This window comes from Caretta caretta, chromosome 1 (genome assembly GCF_965140235.1).
Source record: "Caretta caretta isolate rCarCar2 chromosome 1, rCarCar1.hap1, whole genome shotgun sequence".
NCBI classification, from domain to species: Eukaryota; Metazoa; Chordata; order Testudines; family Cheloniidae; genus Caretta; species Caretta caretta.
Window position 1 is genome coordinate 218,946,478 of NC_134206.1, and position 12,339 is coordinate 218,958,816.

General features: G+C 43.7%; 1 long non-coding RNA gene across 1 annotated transcript; it reads right to left on the bottom strand.

The window, feature by feature from the left end:
* Positions 1–2,684: 2,684 nt before the first annotated feature.
* Positions 2,685–8,800, bottom strand: LOC142069449 (uncharacterized). The gene is made up of 2 exons (XR_012665274.1): positions 7,719–8,800; positions 2,685–4,133 (listed from the first exon to the last, which is right to left on the bottom strand). It is a non-coding gene; the product is annotated as an uncharacterized LOC142069449 (long non-coding RNA).
* Between the last annotated feature and the right edge of the window lie 3,539 nt (positions 8,801–12,339).

Here is a 12,339-nt window from a genome sequence, read left to right on the forward strand (position 1 = left end):
AGTCACATCCCTCAATGGGCATCAAGAGAGACAATTATTAAGATGTGGCCCCTCCATTTCTCGTTTCTCTAGACTATAAAATGTAGTAATTTTGGAAATACATGTGCTTGTTGCTCATGACTTGAAACAGCCCTTTCAGCTCGCAGTGACAACTTGGAGTTACCACAGGCACCCAGAGGTGTGGCAGAAATGGAAGGGAGATGGGCAATATTTAGTGCAGGGGAATCATATATCCTTTGCCACAATACTGGCATTGCTCCCTGCGTGGTAAGGCAGTGTAGGCCCAGAACTGCCCTTGAAATTCTCCCCCACCCCCAGAACACACAGAAAGGAGGCACCATGGAGGGCATTTGTGTAGAGAGCAACCTGCAGAGGGCACTTGTCAGTTGGCCTAGGCAACTGGGCAGAGACTCTGTCATCTATAATTGGGACAGGGATACTCCAGCAGCCTCTAGGGAGGTTTCTTTGTGTGACAGAAGGATACTCATGGGTGGGAGAAGCGAAAGAATTTACTTGAAACCTGTGGTTTGTTATTTCAGGAACAGCCTTGTTTCCTTTGACACTCTTCTCTGTGGATCATGGAGGATGACAATGGGTATGGGAGGAATAGCCAGGAGCAGACCCCAGTTCCTTGTCCCTGACAGCAGCACGGTCACTCGTCACTGATTCCTGGTCACTAGGCTATCAGAGGGAAATATTAGAAAACCTTTCCCAACATCCCCATGTGGGTCTGAGTGATCTGTTTCCAGGGCTGATCTACAATACAGTCTGTGCCTGGTGACTTCATGACACTGTTGAACATTTCTTGGAGTCTCTCCTCTAAATTGTCCCTGTGTTCTGAGTGACTCAGGTCCTGGCTGAGCTAGAAGAAACAGGTAGTGTCCATTGGAGATATACTTGAATAGTGCAGTTAAGTGCTGAAAATATGTAACCAGCACCTACTGTACCATAGTTTTCATGTGCAGTTTCTGAAAATGAAACAGGGAGATGCTGTGTGCATTACTGATAGAAACTGTCAATGCCCCTCTGGTGGAGGGCAAGATGACAGTATCTATCTATCGATCTATCATCACCATTGTATTTGTAGGTGTCTTTAAAAGCAATATTTAGGCCCTTGCTCTTTAAGCTGATCATTGCATCAGTTATCACCACCTCTCTCACCATCCTATTTTTGGAGATGATCAATGAGAAATTATTATGAATATTAATTAATTATTACATATTAATTTTTATTACATTATTAATTATTGTTGTTGTTACGGTTATTATTATTATTATCATTACTATCATCATCATCATAGCACTGTAGTTGTCCCTAATTTTAAAGACAAAAGTGCTAGTGTAGACATAGCCTAAGCCAGCACAGGTTTGTGTTTGTTGCCTTTGCTCTGCAGAAGCTCTCTGTGGGCCGCCACCAGGCTCCATCCTGTCACTCCTTCTGTCCAGCGTGAGGCTGTGAAAAGAGACCGTGAAACAGTTTGGATGATGACACCATCAGTATGTGTCTGGAACTCATCATGACATTTCTTTTTAATCAGACCAGTGAGGTCTCTTCTTTCTTTCAGCATCTAGTGGAGACGGGGGTCTGGATGAGGCCCAGCTGGCTAAAGCTCAGCCCCGAGAAGACAGAAGTGATGCCGGGGGAAGCATCAAGAGAAAACAGTATGTCTGAATCTGCCCCTCTGGTGGAGGCTAGCTTCCATTTTCTGTAAATAAGGTGTATATTTGTGGGTTCTGTTGCATACTCAGCTAATTTTGGAAAATCAAGTAGCAGTTGTGCCCTAAATATTTTTTTTCATTCACATCTGGCTAGTTAGGGACATTTATAGGGACATTTAATGAGGAATACACCCAATCTCAATGCTGAAGAACAGGTTCTGTATGACACTTGGTTTTGGTCACCAAGAGCACATTTCATCCCCAGGAATTTAATCAGTTTTCTTGGAGGGTGGCTTTCAGGGAGCTCCAATGCTGGGCAGCACACCCATAAATGGTCTGCAAAACTGAGCTGCTGTACTACAGTGAGACAACTACTGTACATTTCTCTTGACTTTTTCATCCAAAAAGATCCTAACCTGTGTAATGTACATATAGGAACCCTTCAGATGGCTCTATACACCAGCAGAGGTCACTTGTCTCCATAGCATACAGTGGAGCATAACTCTTTCAAGGCTGATGGGAAGCCTATAAGGGAAGTCTGCGTTGTGGTTAAGATATGACTCTGGGAATCAGAAATCCCTGTTGTGCCACTATAACTGAGTCACTGTGGGTCATGAATGACTCTGTGACTCAGTTTACCCATCTGTAAAGAAGAGTAATAACACTTACCTTTGTAAAGCACCGAGAGATCTGCAGGTGACATGAGCTAGTGTGATGCTGCCCGGAGGTACCCAGGTTTGTGAGGCACCTCACCACCTCCGTCCCTTAGCATGAGGAAGCCCACTCTGTGGCTGCCAGGGGTCAGCTCCCAGCTCAGCTCAGACAGACTCCACTGTCCCTCTGCAGGTCAGCAATTGGTACACACCAACCGCTGAATCCTCCGAGCATCTCCCTGGAGTGCCCAGTCCCTGATCCACTGGACACTCACAGAATTCCCAGATCTGCCATTCCCAAAGGAACAGTGCTGCACAGCTTACCAGCTACCCCATAGGCCACTACAGCTCCTCGTAGACACAGCACTTCACTTTGGTTATAGAGAAAGCAAGCGTACGTGTATTTAACAAAGCCCAGAGATTGCAGTGATAGGAAGCAGAAATATTGGAACAAAAGGGTTACAGATCAAATAAAATCATAACACACATTCAAGAGCCTAAAGCAAACTAACAAGATGCCCTCTTGTCTAGTAAGATACAGCCAAGCCAAAGGCCTTCCCTTCTTCTGGGTGACCTGCCTTTAACTTCAAGAACATAACTTTAAGAACATAACTTCCTATATCGGTACACAGCTCCTTCCATATTAGTCGCACATACATTTCACAAGGATTATGATGAGCAGTGTGACTCAGTAGAGACCCTTTCATGACATTCTTTGGTGAACTGAGATGTAAATACCAGACCCAGGGGATTCCTTGCACCCTTATGCCCCCCTGTGCCCTCTGCCAGTTGGCACCACGAGATACCTGGGTCAGAGCTAGGCCCTCTGGAGGAAGTTAATGTATTGTATAATGTATTACCACTGGGCTCAAAGTTCTGAGTGGGCTTCCGCCTCCTCACTTCCCTCCCCCAGCTCTCGCAGACACCGAGAGAGGGCTCACAGCTGATAGTCACTAGCAGAGAGAGGCACTTCCCTGCAGCCCAGACTTAGGCACCTATCTCCGAGAGAGGGGCAGGGCATAGCACCTTGACCTCCCTCTTTGGCATCCCCCATTGGCTAGCTTAGACGTCTCTCCCCATAACATGCTGGTTTTGGGAATCACAGACTAAGGTGCCTGTCTCTCTTCATTGTATAGGAAACCTAGGTGCCTAACTCAGGCTTGGTGAATCACAGTGTGTTCCTGTGATTTTCTAGGAACCTAAAAGTTAGGTGTTGTGATGCTCAGAGTACCTCTGTGAATCTAGGCTGACACAGGGGACCATTAATGCCAGTGCAGTGCTGGTTTCTCTGAGGAAAATGGCGTTTGCTCATTACAAAGACATGTCCTTGTTATAACCAATGACATAGAAGTGAAAGGCTCCATAGTGCAGTCCCCCAAACCACTTCATTCTTTCAGTCTCCTTGGAAACTAAATGAACAGTTACCTGAGAAGACCATGACTCTAATGGTGGTTCCATTCATCACCAGGTCACAAAGACCGTGACGGTTGTTTCTGTCTTCATGCCTAAAGAGCCGTACAACATGCATTTCTAAGTTCAGAATATGTCTTCAGGAACTCTACCACAGATCGGGAGCTTTCCCAGCAAGGCCTCCAGGAGAGGAGCCAGGTGATGGAGCAGTGGGGCAAGGACTGAGAGATCTGCCCTTGAAGGCTGGTTCCAGGAAGTTGATTTCAGCATGCTGGATGCAGGTGTTTTGGCAACAGTTTCTCTGTATCTTGCTGCTGCTGCCCCAGCTGTTTTCATGGAGCAGATAAGTCACCCTGGAACGTGCACTCGGGTCATAAACCTTCTTGATACACCTTTGGTTATATCTTCCACCTGAAACATGAAAAATAGTCTAGTGAGTCACTGAGAAAATGTTCTGTCCACCAATGGCATTTTCACTAGCCCTTTCCCACATAGCTAAATCCAGGGACTAAAGAGAGAGACGGAGACCCACAGAGAGAGAGAGAGAGAGAGAGACACCGAGAGAGAGAGAGAGAGAGAGAGAGAGAGAGAGAGAGAGAGAGAGAGAGAGAGATTTGGAATAAAAGTGAATGAGGAAGGCTATCTGGAGTATTCCATCCCCCACTCTTTCTGGAACCCTTAATGGGATTGGTCAGATTTAGGGATATAGAATTGTCATTCTCACCTCTACATGGCATCTTCAGCCAAGTGACCTATTAGAAGAGATCTTTAGAAAGTCATCTATTGTGTGATGGCAGAAACAGAGAGGAAGAACAAAGGTCCCACAACTTTGCCTTTTTGTGATCAGATAAATCAGTTGCATGGTTCTAACGGATGACCTATGTTCAATGCTGCTAAATAGAATGTACCTCTGACATACAATCTGATATACTCCTTAGGGAAGGGGAAATAATTCTTATCTCCAGTTCTGGTAATCAGTTTAATCCTGTATGTTAAGCCTCTAGTGAAGTATCTAATCCTCTTTATAACCAGGGATGCAGTTAGGCTCAATTTCTCAAAGATATTTGGGCACTTCACTCTGATGGAAATCAGTGGGAGTTAGCTGTCTAAATACCTTTGAGAATTTGGGCCTTGTTGTCCAAGGAACTATCTGTTTTTATTTTTACTTTAATCCCCGGAGAGTGGATTCTGTTAAAGATATACCTGAATACTAATTGTGTAATTAATGATTAGCTCTGACTGCCATGGGCTGTGATCCTCATCCAGGTGGTTGCCAAAGCTCTATCCACTGTAACACTGAGGAAACACAATTAAAAGAAGGGGCAGAGCTGGTGCCTTCCATCTCATGGAGGAAAATGAGGACCTCCCATGACTGGGCACTCTGTCAGACATGACTTGTATCGTTTGATGTTACCGCATTCTGCTTTTTGATGGCTTAATATTTCTTTTTCTGCTTTACAAATTATATCAGTTTTTGCAGTTGACATTTTAACCTCATCACACAGAAACACCAATGAAAGCATCTCCCCAATACGGTCATAAAGAAATGTATCATATGATCACATCTAATAGAAAGGGGAAAGCCCTAATAGATTATCCATTTCATCTCCTTGGAGCAGTGCAGGATTACTCTCCACTAATCATAATTTTCTTGGTAACTTGATTTGCAGGGAATGGAGAGCAAAGCATTGCAGAGGGCTTGCCACTCAGTCTTATTTCCTTGAATATGCAAATCCTTCATCTCAGTTTAAATGCTCAATCTGTCCTATGCTAGAAATAAACTCTTCCCAGCTGCGACCAATAGGGGAAACAAGGCCTGCTATGAAAGGAGAGAGCTCAGCGAGGGATGTGAGGCAGAAAGGTCTGAGAGAGTGAAGGGGTAATAGCGCTGTACCAGGCTGTCTCTAGACACAGAGCCCAAAGAGGCTGAAGCAGACCAACTGGCCTAAAGAAAGGCCAGGGGCCAAACAGAAAAAGCCAGTCGGGGGCAGTAGGGAACCTTTGAAAGACCACATCAAGGACTGGTGACACACACAAAAGCACACGTCTCTCTCTCTCTCTCTCTCACATACATGCGCATGAGTGTATTGTTCATAGAATATCAGGATTGGAAGGGACCTCAGGAGGTCATCTAGTCCAACCCCCTGCTCAAAGCAGGACCAATCCCCAATTTTTTTGCCCCAAATCCCTAAATGGCCCCCTCAAGGATTGAACTCACAACCCTGGGTTTAGCAGGCCAATGCTCAAAGCACTGAGCTATCCCTCCCCCCCAATGTTATCTGTCTCTGTGTCAGAAGCCATGAATTCCTTTGGCTAACTTGGACTGTTTATTAAATGCTGTTTTTTGAGTTCCTATTCCTGGTCACTGAAATGTCAGGGCTCAAAGGACACTGCCTCCTTTCTGCCCATAGAATCATAGAATCATAGAATATAAGGGTTGGAAGGGACCCCAGAAGGTCATCTAGTCCAACCCCCTGCTCGAAGCAGGACCAATTCCCAGTTAAATCATCCCAGCCAGGGCTTTGTCAAGCCTGACCTTAAAAACCTCTAAGGAAGGAGATTCTACCACCTCCCTAGGTAACGCATTCCAGTGTTTCACCACCCTCTTAGTGAAAAAGTTTTTCCTAATATCCAATCTAAACCTCCCCCACTGCAGCTTGAGACCATTACTCCTCGTTCTGTCATCTGATACCATTGAGAACAGTCTAGAGCCATCCTCTTTGGAACCCCCTTTCAGGTAGTTGAAAGCAGCTATCAAATCCCCCCTCATTCTTCTCTTCTGCAGACTAAACAATCCCAGCTCCCTCAGCCTCTCCTCATAACTCATGTGTTCCAGACCCCTAATCATTTTTGTTGCCCTTCGCTGGACTCTCTCCAATTTATCCACATCCTTCTTGAAGTGTGGGGCCCAAAACTGGACACAGTACTCCAGATGAGGCCTCACTAATGTCGAATAGAGGGGAACGATCACGTCCCTCGATCTGCTCGCTATGCCCCTACTTATACATCCCAAAATGCCATTGGCCTTCTTGGCAACAAGGGCACACTGCTGACTCATATCCAGCTTCTCGTCCACTGTCACCCCTAGGTCCTTTTCCGCAGAACTGCTGCCTAGCCATTCGGTCCCTAGTCTGTAGCTGTGCATTGGGTTCTTCCGTCCTAAGTGCAGGACCCTGCACTTATCCTTATTGAACCTCATCAGATTTCTTTTGGCCCAATCCTCCAATTTGTCTAGGTCCTTCTGTATCCTATCCCTCCCCTCCAGCGTATCTACCACTCCTCCCAGTTTAGTATCATCCGCAAATTTGCTGAGAGTGCAATCCACACCATCCTCCAGATCATTTATGAAGATATTGAACAAAACCGGCCCCAGGACCGACCCTTGGGGCACTCCACTTGATACCGGCTGCCAACTAGACATGGAGCCATTGATCACTACCCGTTGAGCCCGACAATCTAGCCAGCTTTCTACCCACCTTGTAGTGCATTCATCCAGCCCATACTTCCTTAACTTGCTGACAAGAATACTGTGGGAGACGGTGTCAAAAGCTCAGGGTGTTATCTGGGATGTAAGGGAGGAGAAATGAGAAATACATCAGACTTCGATACAGGGAAGCCTTGGGAGGCACCTTGGATGCACAAAGGGCACTGGTCAGCTGCTCTACAAACTGCATGGAGCTTTAATAATCTGTAGTTAGGGATGAGGGACTCTTCCAGAAATCTCTAGGCAGGTTTTGTGTGTGTGTGCGTGTGTGTGTGTGTGTGAAAGAGAGAGAAAATACCATTCACAGTGTTGTACCAATAAAATAAAAACCAGCAGGATCTTATTAAAGGGGAAAAGGCAAAATACCACACATATTGTGAATACAGAAAGAATCATAGTAAGCAGTTAGTTATAGTTAGAACATTCCATTCAATCTCATATTTATTCACACATTCATTCATTCATACACACACACACACACAGAGGTTCTGCAAGGTTGTTATCATAGTTACCAGCCTTAGAGTTGCTCATGCCAAGCCACTGGCCAGGTGGCCTGGACATGAGGAGGGAGCAGGGCCTTGTCAGATGCTCATCTGATGCTCCTGGAAGTTGGTTTGCAGAATCAGACCCCCCCCAAAGTTCTCACTTTCTAGAGTCTATTTTTATAGGAAGTTATTCCTAGGCCAGTCTGTGGGAATTGCTTCATCATGTTGTTGCTGAATCAATCAGCAGAGAGCACATTCCTGACGGCTCCGTGCTGCTAGATGTTATCTTGTTCTTTGGTTCTCCCATTCTTGAGGCTGTTGGGTGGATTCCAGTCTGCCCTCCGGGGGTCCTCTGGTTATTTCCACTTGACGCCTTCTTCGGCCGATGGACACTGGATTCTTAGGCTGGCACCTCCCTGATCATTCAGTTATTATCCACACCAAGCATCCATCCACATACATCCTCTCTCTCTATTTTAATCACAATTGTTAATACAACAAAAGGGCGGGGAGTCTCTGGGTGCTGTTTCTGTTGTTATGGAGTATTGCTTTGAGTCTCTCTCTGTGTGAATAGCTTTGAGAACAGACTCTGTCTTAGAATGTACTAACGCAATTAGCAACTTGCAAGTTTCACACATAGAGGGAGAGAAACAGTGCCAAAAACCAAGAGACCTCTTAATTAGTAATACTCTGGAATTTAAACTATGGGGAATCAAACTCATTTGTGATTTTAATACAGAACTTCTTTAATATGATCCAACATAATCCCCCTTTTGACACTAAGATTTATAATCGTCAGTGTCACTTTCTATGTAGCCTATTCAAGAGAAGGTACTGTGAGGCAATTTGAGTTTGTGATTCCAATGTATCCCACATACATGATCCTAGTGATGTGTCTTTACTACAAGGTTCTGGGGCAACAGGCAAGGTGAGGCACACCTACTTTTGAGGAGTCCATTCAGTACAACCTCTAGTGTCCAATAGCTTCCCTCCCTCCCCAGCCCGCTGGCTTGAGGTCCAGGGTAGCCAGAAGGATCCCAGGTGTAATATGGGGAGTGGGCTAACCTTCAATACCTTTGCCTCCAGGGACTGTTGGTGTGCAATTTTGACAACAGTTTCTCCGATTAACAAGTCTGGTTTTACAATACTGGAAACATATTGCATTCATTCATATTGATAAATGTCAAACAATGATCTCTTTCTTTGTTTTAACAAATGCATCAAACCCCTAATATTTCCCAATATGACCCAGAACATTTTGTGTTCCAAAGTAGCTAGTGCAAGTATCTGCATTTCAGTGCATCCCATAGCTATGGCTGTGTAGTTTCCTATTTCTAAATTTTTTTTTCTTATGGATAAGCCATGTGGTCGTATTAAGCCATTACCAAAGATTCCATCGGCCTTTTAGGTTACCCAGACCAATTTGGACCAAGTCTACATTGGCATGTACTTGTTTTTGTATCAGGCTGTCCTGTAGCTGGGACAGAGAGCTTAATTTATTTTTAAGTACCTGCAGGTTTTCAGTATTTTTTTTTAAACACACAACAGTGCTAGCAACAAGACAAAACACAAGACAAAACATAGAACACAAAACACAATTTCTATTGTGACAGTAGATTCATGGTATTGGGTTGCTCTTCAGCTGACATCAGCTTTTCCTGATTTTCTTAAAGACAAAAGGAACATGTTTCTAACCCTTTTGGGGTGGCAGATTATTGCTTAAAATATTTCTTTTACAAATACCCTTGCTGATTGCAGGCAAAACGGAGGAATTGCCCTCACATTTTCCTGTTTTTGTTCTATAGGCAGGCCAGGTTTCAATGGCTTCTATCTTTTAAGGGTTATGGGGAAATTATCCCACTGTTTAGTCGTTAAATCCCTGAGGTGGGGTACCTCAGTTTTCCTTCTTATACAGCAGACCAAGTTTATAATGTTTTTCCTGCTGTGTTAAGCTTTAAGTTTATTTACAGGTAATAGCTGAGAAGCATCATTACCATATGACCTTAAAAGATTTTTCCAAAAATCATACACACTATACATTGCTACAGGGGTACTTATTAACATTAAATTTATTAAAATTATCTTGTTATATCATGCCTTTTATTTAGACAATTTGTTTGCTGACCAGGTGTGTCCTTTATCTGTAGCTCCTTTGTGCTGCTAGTTCTTTCCTTCCTTTATCATTTAGGTCATTTGCATTTTCACAGACACTTCCTGCTTTTGGATTTAAAGCCATCAGCAGCTCAGAGACTCTATCTTAAAAGGGACACAATCAACTTTCACCAGAGTTTTGATTACTTTTAACTTCTGCTTCCAAAACACACAGCAATCTGAAAAAGAAAACCCAACCTACTGTGGCTCCCTTTGGAGCCCTAATAGCATTTTAATTAAGTAGCATGGTATGTTTGCATTTCTTTTCCCCTTCTACAATATACCCTGCACATGTTCTGGGGCAAATGCACATTCCTTCCATAGGTTTAACTTCTATAACATTATCCATATCAATTTTTACATAAGGTGTCACTATTTCTTTTTTTGCTTACAGAGTTTTCATGTACCTTTATCAAAGTGACAGTCTGATTACTCAGAGCCATTTTAAGACTCAGTGTTTCTAACATTGCTTCTTTTTGTTTTGTGCACCTCACCCCTGCTGTTGCTTCAGAAGGGCACTGTCTTTTTTTAATTTTTTTTTTTACTACAACTCTCATCTGCTATTTTGTTACAAAAACGAACAAAAAACAAACAAACAAAAAGAATCCAGAATTTTTTTTTCTATTCTCCTGATTTTGACTGCCCTGCTGCAGCCACAACTTAAAAACATTTTAAATTTTGTAAAGCATTGAGTTACCTTTTAAGGGTTAAATGCCAAATCCCAAAGCCAAACAACACTAATTACCTGTGTCTAGCAAAAAGGTCTGTCAGTTTTGCAACTTTGAATTAAAGAGTCAAATGGATTTTTAGTGGCATTATTTAAAACAAAAACAAAACCAACTGGTCCTTAGAACTTTACATATTTACACACACACAGATAGATACATACACATTTTCTTTTCCTTAACATCCCTTCCAAACTGCTCTGTTTTTTACATCTTACATTCCCTCTATACATCTGAGGCAGTTAAGTTCCAATAGAACTCTCTTATGTTCTTTTAGCAAATTTGACTAAATTGTCCAGTCAAATGATTTTAATCAGATAGTTTATTTTTGCCTGGCTAATTTACAGACATTCCTTTGGAAAAGGGCTCATTCTTCCTTCAGAATGGCTGCAAAGAAACCAAGAATGCTCTTCCTCTAACACTTTTCCTTTTTAACATTTTCACAAAGTTAGCTGCTTAATTCCCTCCAGCCTCTGCAGAGTTACCTTTTTTTTACTCTCTTTTCTCTTTGTAATTATGCCTGGGGGTGCCGTACATAGGACCTTCTCCCCCTTTACCTGCCTCCCTCCAGCCTCTGCAGAGTTAACTTTTTCACTCTTTTTGTATTCCTGGAGTGCCTCTTTCACTATTTTCAGCTGGCTTCTGGTATTTGTAGACAGCACCTTCCAATTGTCTGCTCCCTTTTCCATTTGTGCCTTTTCCTCTTTACATGAGGACAAGCGGAGGGAAGAATCCTTACATGCCTCCCACAACAACCAAATTGCTGCTGCATCTCTTTTGGCAGCACTAGAAGGTTTGTATATGAGGATATACTGAGCCAATCTATCCTCTAGGTCCAAAATAGTGCAGACATCAGCTAGGGCTTGTTTAGTCCAAGGACTGTGCCCAAATTTTTGAAGGATTTGTTTAAGAGGTGTAATTTCTTTAACAAAAGGTGAGGTTGGAGTTCCTTCTGACTCCATTCCTCCCTCTGGTACTGGCTTACCCTGTTTTCTTTTAAACATCTTAACATGGATATTTCAATCTCTTTGTCACTGCTGGTATTACTTAGCAAGTGACACAGCCTAGATTCTGAAATCATAGCTTAATCTATGCATTTTTCCCCTGCTACCTTCCCGGAGGCCAGCAGGTCCCCTGCTACCTTCCCGGAGGTCAGCAGTTTCGGTTAACCTATTTCTCCCTGCTACCTTCTTGGAGGCCAGCAGGTCTGGTTTAATCTGTTTTCCCTACTATCTTCTCGGAGGCCAGCAGATCCCCTGCTACCTTCCTGGAGGCCAGCAGGTCTGGTTCAATCTGTTTTCCCTGCTACCTTCTTGGAGCCAGCAGGTCCCCTGCTACCTTCCCGGAGGTCAGCAGGTCCAGTTAACCTATTTCTCCCTGCTACCTTCTCAGAGGCCAGCAGGTCTGGTTAACCTGTTCTTCCCTGCTACCTTCTCGGAGGCCAGCAGGTCTAGTTTAATCTGTTTTCCCTGCTACCTTCTCGGAGGCCAGCAGGTCCCCTGCTACCTTCCCGGAGGCCAGCAGGTCTAGTTTAATCTGTTTTCCCTGCTACCTTCTCAGAGGCCAGCAGGTCCCCTGCTACCTTCCTGGAGGCCAGGAGGTCTGGTTTAATCTAATAGAAATGCCTAGCTCAATAGAGCTGGCGGTGTGCTCACCAATATTTACAATAACTGAAGTTTTTTACCAATATTCCCCCTTTTGCAATTCTCCACCAAAATGTTGTACCAATAAAATAAAAACCAGCAGGATCTTATTAAAGGGGAAAAGGCAAA